Below are 6,033 nucleotides of genomic sequence, written 5' to 3' on the forward strand. Positions count from 1 at the left end.
ATGCATCCATCCACTCACCCATGCATCCATCCACCCATCCATCCATCCATCCATCCACTCAACTGCATCCATCCATCCACTCACCCATCCATCCACCAACTCACCCATCCATTCAGCCATCCTCCCACCCACAAACCCACTCACCCATCTACCCACTCATCCATCCACTCACTCACCAATCCACCCACTCACTTACGTACTCATCCACTCATTCATTCACTCACGCACCTATCCATCCATTCTTTTTATTTATTTATTTATTTATTTTGGAGACAGAGTCTTGCTCTGTCACGCAGAGTAGAGTGTAGCAGCATGACCTCGGCTCACTGCAACCTCCGTCTCCTGGGTTCAAGTGATTCTCCTGCCTCAGCCTCTCGAATAGCTGGGATCACAGGCTCAAGCCGCCATGCCCAGCTAATTTTTTTTTCTTTTTTTTTTAGTAGAGATGGGGTTTTCCTATGTTGGCCAGGCTGGTCTTGAATGCCTGACCTCAAGTGATCCACCTGCCTCAGCCTCCATAAGCGTGAGGGTTAGGGTTAGGGTTAGGGTTGGCTCTGGGAAGTGTGGCTGCAGGAGATGGGGGACAGCCAGACACTGGACCCCAGGCAGCTTTGCTCCTCTGGCCCTGGGCGGCCAGGGTGTCTGGGAAGGAAGAACTCCCACATATTCTACCTCCCCAGGAACCGCAGACACCCCCCGGGGTGTGCACATGGTCTGGAAGGGGATGAGGAGCCAGGCCACCCCAGCCCTTCTCAGCCGTGCTTCTCAGGGCTGAGCTGACGGGAGAGGTGTGGTCAGCACTGGGGAGGATTTCCCCAGTGCGTGCAGGAAGCCTTGCTCAGCCCCGTCCTACCCCAGTTCCCTGGGACAGGGCTAGGGCCTGTGACTTAGGATTAACGGGCCGACAGAAGAGTCATATCATTAACATCCTTTCCTCACTGTGAAAATAGCTTTCTTGTTCATTTTATGTGGGCAATGCAAGTTTGCTATACACGTTCCAAAGATGCAGTGAGAGCCCAGGGTGTCTGGCCTCTCCCTCGGGCACAGGTGGTTCTCCCGGCGGCCCTGCCCTCTGTCCTGCCTGCAGGCTCATCTTTTCGACCCAGCCACACCTGATACCTCCGGGAACCACTCAGGCTTCCCTACGGCTAAGCCTCACTGACACCCCGGGGAGCCACCTCTGGTTCCTGTGAGGACTCTTCCGTCTACGACACCACCTCCCACTGCATTTCTTTTCTTTTCTTAAATTTTTTTGAGACAGAGTCTTGCTCTGTTGCCAGACTAGAGTGCAGTGGCATGATCTCGGCTCATTGCAACCTCCACCTCCCGGATTCAAGCCGTTCTCCCACCTTGGCTTCCCAAGTAGTTGGGATTACAGGCACCCGCCACTGCATCTGCCTAATTCTTGTATTTTTAGTAGAGACGGGATTTCACCATCTTGGCCAGGCTGGTCTCGAACTCCCGACCTCCTGATCCACCTGCCTTGGCCTCCCGGCTGCATTTCAAATCCCTGTCACACACTCACCACCCTCCAGGCCCTGAAATCAGGTAGAACACGTTTATTTCCCGATAGCCCAGGACACGCCACCTTAGTGGCATCCGTAGAACAATGAATAAAGGAATGGCATCAATGAATGAATGGATGAGAGCCTGAAAATGACTGAACTGTGGGTGAATCTGCCAACACCCTCACTCAGTAACGGGGTACGCTGCACATAAAACACAGTAGGGGTGGGGCACGGTGGCTCACGCCTGTCATCCCAGCACTTTGGGAGGCCGAGGCAGGTGGATCACCTGAGGTCAGGAGTTCAAGACCAGCGTGTCCAACACAGCAAAACCCCGTCTCTACTAAAAATACAAAGATCAGCTGGGCGTGGTGGCAGACACCTGTAATCCCAGCTCCTCCAGAGGCTTGAACTCAGAGGGTGGAGGTTGCAGTGAGCTGAGATTGTGCCACTGCACTCCAGCCTGGGTGACAGAGCCAGAGTCTGTACAACGGCAGTGCCAGCAGCAGTGCCAGCATGATAAGGAGTGATGGCCCCGAGGTTGGGGAAGAGGCTCTGAACCTCTCACCCACCCAAACTCCACCTGCCGCAGCCCAGGCCTGCCCCGTTCCCCCAGCACTCAGGTTTCCCAAATGGGAGAGCTGGGCCACCCACTCTGCAGCCACAGAGACCACTCTGACCACCAGCCTGTGTACGCAGACAGTTTAATGAGACAATCACAGCCGGATGGCAACCCAACACCGCAGAGGCCGCCACCCTCCTCTTGGGACCCACAGAGAAGGAGAGGGGAGGAAGAGCGGGATGGGAGCAGGCTGAAGCTCAGGGAAGTGGGGGGGCATATAGGTGGCGGGGATCGGAAATCCGTTCCAGGGAAGGTCAGGACGAAGCTGCTGTCTCCTCCGCTGTTCCTGGCACCCCCTGGGGCTCACCCACACTTCCTGATTTGCCGGCGGATCCAGGCAACGTGGCTCCGGACGCTCGTGAAGACGGCCGGCAGCTCAATCATGGAGCAGCCGATGCCCCAGCTGACCACGCCAACCTGGACCCAGGAGCCTCCCTTCTTGCAGACCAGGGGCCCTCCGGAGTCCCCCTTCAGAGAGAGGACACAGTGACACGTCTCACCAGGGGCCTTCATACAACGGGACTCCTCGTAGAGCCTCGAGAGGCCCCGGCTAGGGGGAGCCCCCCGGGGCCAGGCGGAGCCCGAGGGTCTCACCATGCAGGGCCCCCGGCCCAGGGTGCCGGCACACAGCATGTCCTCTGGAATGACCTTCTCGTTGGCGCTGGCGTGCAGGTAGTTCTTGTAGCCCTCCTCACAGCCCTGGCGGTCCTCCAGCGGGATCTGCACCTCCTGCAGGCGGTAGGGCGGGTGTAGTGGCGCTGCGGCAGGAAGAGGGGAGTCAGGAAGCAGCAGGGGCCTGTGTCCCCGACACGGTGTGTTCGCTCACACCCGCCACGGCCAAGGCAGCCACGGGGAGGGTCCACACCGCCTGTGATGCATGGGCCCCGGGCTCTGGTCCTGCTCTCATCCGACCTGGAGCCACCCTGGGCCTCAGTGTCCCCATCGGTCCTTGGTGGGGGTGTGTCCTCAGCCCATCTCTGCAGCGCCCTCCTTCCGTGATAGACAGGCTCCAATTCCACAGACAGACCCCGACAGACCGGGGCTGGGCATACACGTCTCTCCAAAGCTCCGGGATGGGATCTTACTTGGAAATCGAATCTTGGCAGATTGATTAAGGTGGAGTGAGGCCATGCTGGGATAGGCATAGGAGGGGCTCAGTCCAAGACAGGTGCACTCATGAGAGGCAGGACAGGAGTGGACCCAGGCTCAGGGGAGAGGTGACAAGAAGACCAAGGCAGAGATGGTGGGCATGCGACCGTGAGCCCCAGGACACCAGGGCCACCAGAGGCTGGGAGAGACCAGGAGGGACCGTACCCTAGAGCCTGAGCGGGAGGAGGGCCCTGCCCACACCTGGACTTTGGGAGAACACATCTCTGTGGCGTGAAGCCCCCAGGGTGTGGGCCTTGTCTCAGCAGCCCCAGGACACAGACACAGGGGCGGGGGCGGGGGGCCAGCAGCCCAAAGGTCCCCAGAACATATGAAGAAGCATGACTTCCCCCATTGAAAAACATAACCAGATTCATCCTCCTACCCCCTCCATGCCCCAAAAATCCACAGAACAGTGTGAGGGCAGCAGGCTGTGGACCCGGGGAACCTGGGCAGATTCCGCCACAGCCGATGGCAGACCGAGAGAGCTGGGAACCGCCCTCCACCGTCACTAATGCAAAATGAATATCAGCGCGTAAGCGTGGACGCAGGGGGCTGAGGCCGAGCAGAGTGGGGAGGTCAGCTGCAGCCTGCTGGGGGGAGGGGGGCCCCTTTCCTTCCCTGTCCCATTTATTTCTGAGCTTGTGAATGTCAGCCCCCAAGGGACCTGCCCACCTGGGCATGGAGGGCAAATTCTGGAAACTTCCCCACGCCTCTCCACCACCCTCCCCCTCCCCCCGCCCGCCATCACTCTCACTGAAGTAGGATGTCCTGCCCCAGCCAGTCAGCCAGCACTCGTCCTCCGGGGTGACGTTCAGGGCCTCGGGCGGCAGGGCGACCAGCTGAACGCTGCTTGCTGCATTCACGGGGGTGGCCAGCCTCAGCAAGGCCAGGTCGAATCCCAGGTGGGCAGCAACGTAGTCAGGGTGGACGATGACCCGGCTGACATTCAGCAGCTCCCGGCCCCCGTAGAGATACACGTCCCCGGCGTGGATCCGGTAGGTGGACGGGTCCGTGTCCTTCCTGGGGAAGATGGACCCCGGCTTCTCAGGGGGCCTGGCCTGGGGCGGCCCCACTCCCACCCTCCCCTCACTGGGGTCTCTGCCCGGGACTCACCTGAAGATGCAGTGGGCGGCGGTCAGCACCCACCGGGGGTGGATGAGGGAGCCCCCGCAGATGTGCACCCAGGACGCCCAGTGGTAGTTGTAGATCCTCAGGCTGACCTGCCACGGCCACTTCCCCTGGGGGGCGTTGTGACCCCCCACGATGCCCAGCAGGTCATTCTTGGAGACGGGCGCTGGGAGCAACAGGAGGAGGTCAGGGAGCCCGGTCCCGCCCTCCTGCAATTCCAGGAGCTTCCAGGCCCTGCTCCATGAGGGGTCAGCTCTCTGTCCTAGCCCAGTCCCCTAGGGTCCAGTGTGGGATAGGGCCAGGACTCACCTGGGGTGTCAGGCATGGAGCCCCCCAGGCAGGGGAAGGCCAGGAACAGCAGCCACAGCATCTGCGCAGGGAGGAGAGGGCTGGGTGAGAAGAGCCAGGCAGGACCTGGGTCTGGCTCCACTGGTGGCTGCTGGGCGGTCAGCGTCCTCACTGTGATCTATGGCCACAGCTGCCCTCATGGACTCACCTGGAGCTCCTTTATCTTCCTTGCAAAGGAAGTAGGTGGGGCTCGGTCAGACCTTCCTCCTGCCGGGGTGGGGGCAATGGCTCAAGGCCAGGCTGTGACCGGGTGACCAGGAGGACACAGGCCACCCCCAGCCCCGGTGACTGTTCCCCAAGGGACAGCTGTGGTTGTCAGGGATAAGGGGTCTGCCTCTAGTGGGAAGAGGCCGGGGCTGGGGTCTGTGAAATGTCCACAGTGCACAGGACAGCCCCACCCCACCGCAGAGGACCCTGGCCCCAAATGCCCACAGCCCCCAGGGTGTCACCACGCCACCCGTCTTCATGGCCACAGCCCCGGAGGCCAAGGTAGCAGATGGGCCTCGGTGGAGAAATGGCCAGTGACCAGCACTCCCGAAGCCTCTCCTGCCACCCGGGACGAGATGGGACGGGCACTCATACCCCCTCCATGGGGGCAAAAGCATCAGCCAGAGGGAGGGGCGTGAGAGGCACGGGGAGCCAGGGCCGGGGGTCCCTCCTGCTCCATGGTGGCTGCCCCAGGCCCAGGCTGCAGCCCTTGGAGGGAGTTTTCAGACAACACTGCAGAGTCCATGCGGAAGATCTGGATGGGCTCGTTTTCATCCCATTTTAATAACATAAACCCATTTTCATCAGGTACAGACCTCAGGTAGCAGGAGGGGTCCCCTGCGCTGGGAGAGGGGCCATCACCTGCTGGGATTCTCAGAGGGTGGGGAGCTGCATTCCCACGGCAGGGCCCAGCCCCCAGGCCCAAGCTGCCCACTGCTGAGCTTCGGGGCTCCGGCAACCAATGCCAGACGCGTGCTAGGGCTGAAGGGGCTGCAGAGGCCGAGGTCCCCCTGCAGCCTCTCCTCCAGGAGGCTTGCCTTGCTGTGGGATTGTCATGGGGGGGTGGTGATTGTGGGGGGGTGGGAACACACGGGAGCACTGTGAATGGGGGCGTGGAGGCATGTGCACGCATGTCCGTGTGTGTGTGTGTGCATCCCTGTGTGTGTGCATGCCTGTGTGTGTGCATCCCTGTGTGTGTGCATGCCTGTGTGTGTGTGCATCCCTGTGTGTGTGCATGCCTGTGTGTGTGTGCATCCCTGTGTGTGTGCATCCCTGTGTGTGTGCCTGTGTGTG

This window comes from Cebus imitator, unplaced genomic scaffold (genome assembly GCF_001604975.1).
Source record: "Cebus imitator isolate Cc_AM_T3 unplaced genomic scaffold, Cebus_imitator-1.0 Scaffold444, whole genome shotgun sequence".
Lineage (NCBI taxonomy): Eukaryota > Metazoa > Chordata > Mammalia > Primates > Cebidae > Cebus > Cebus imitator.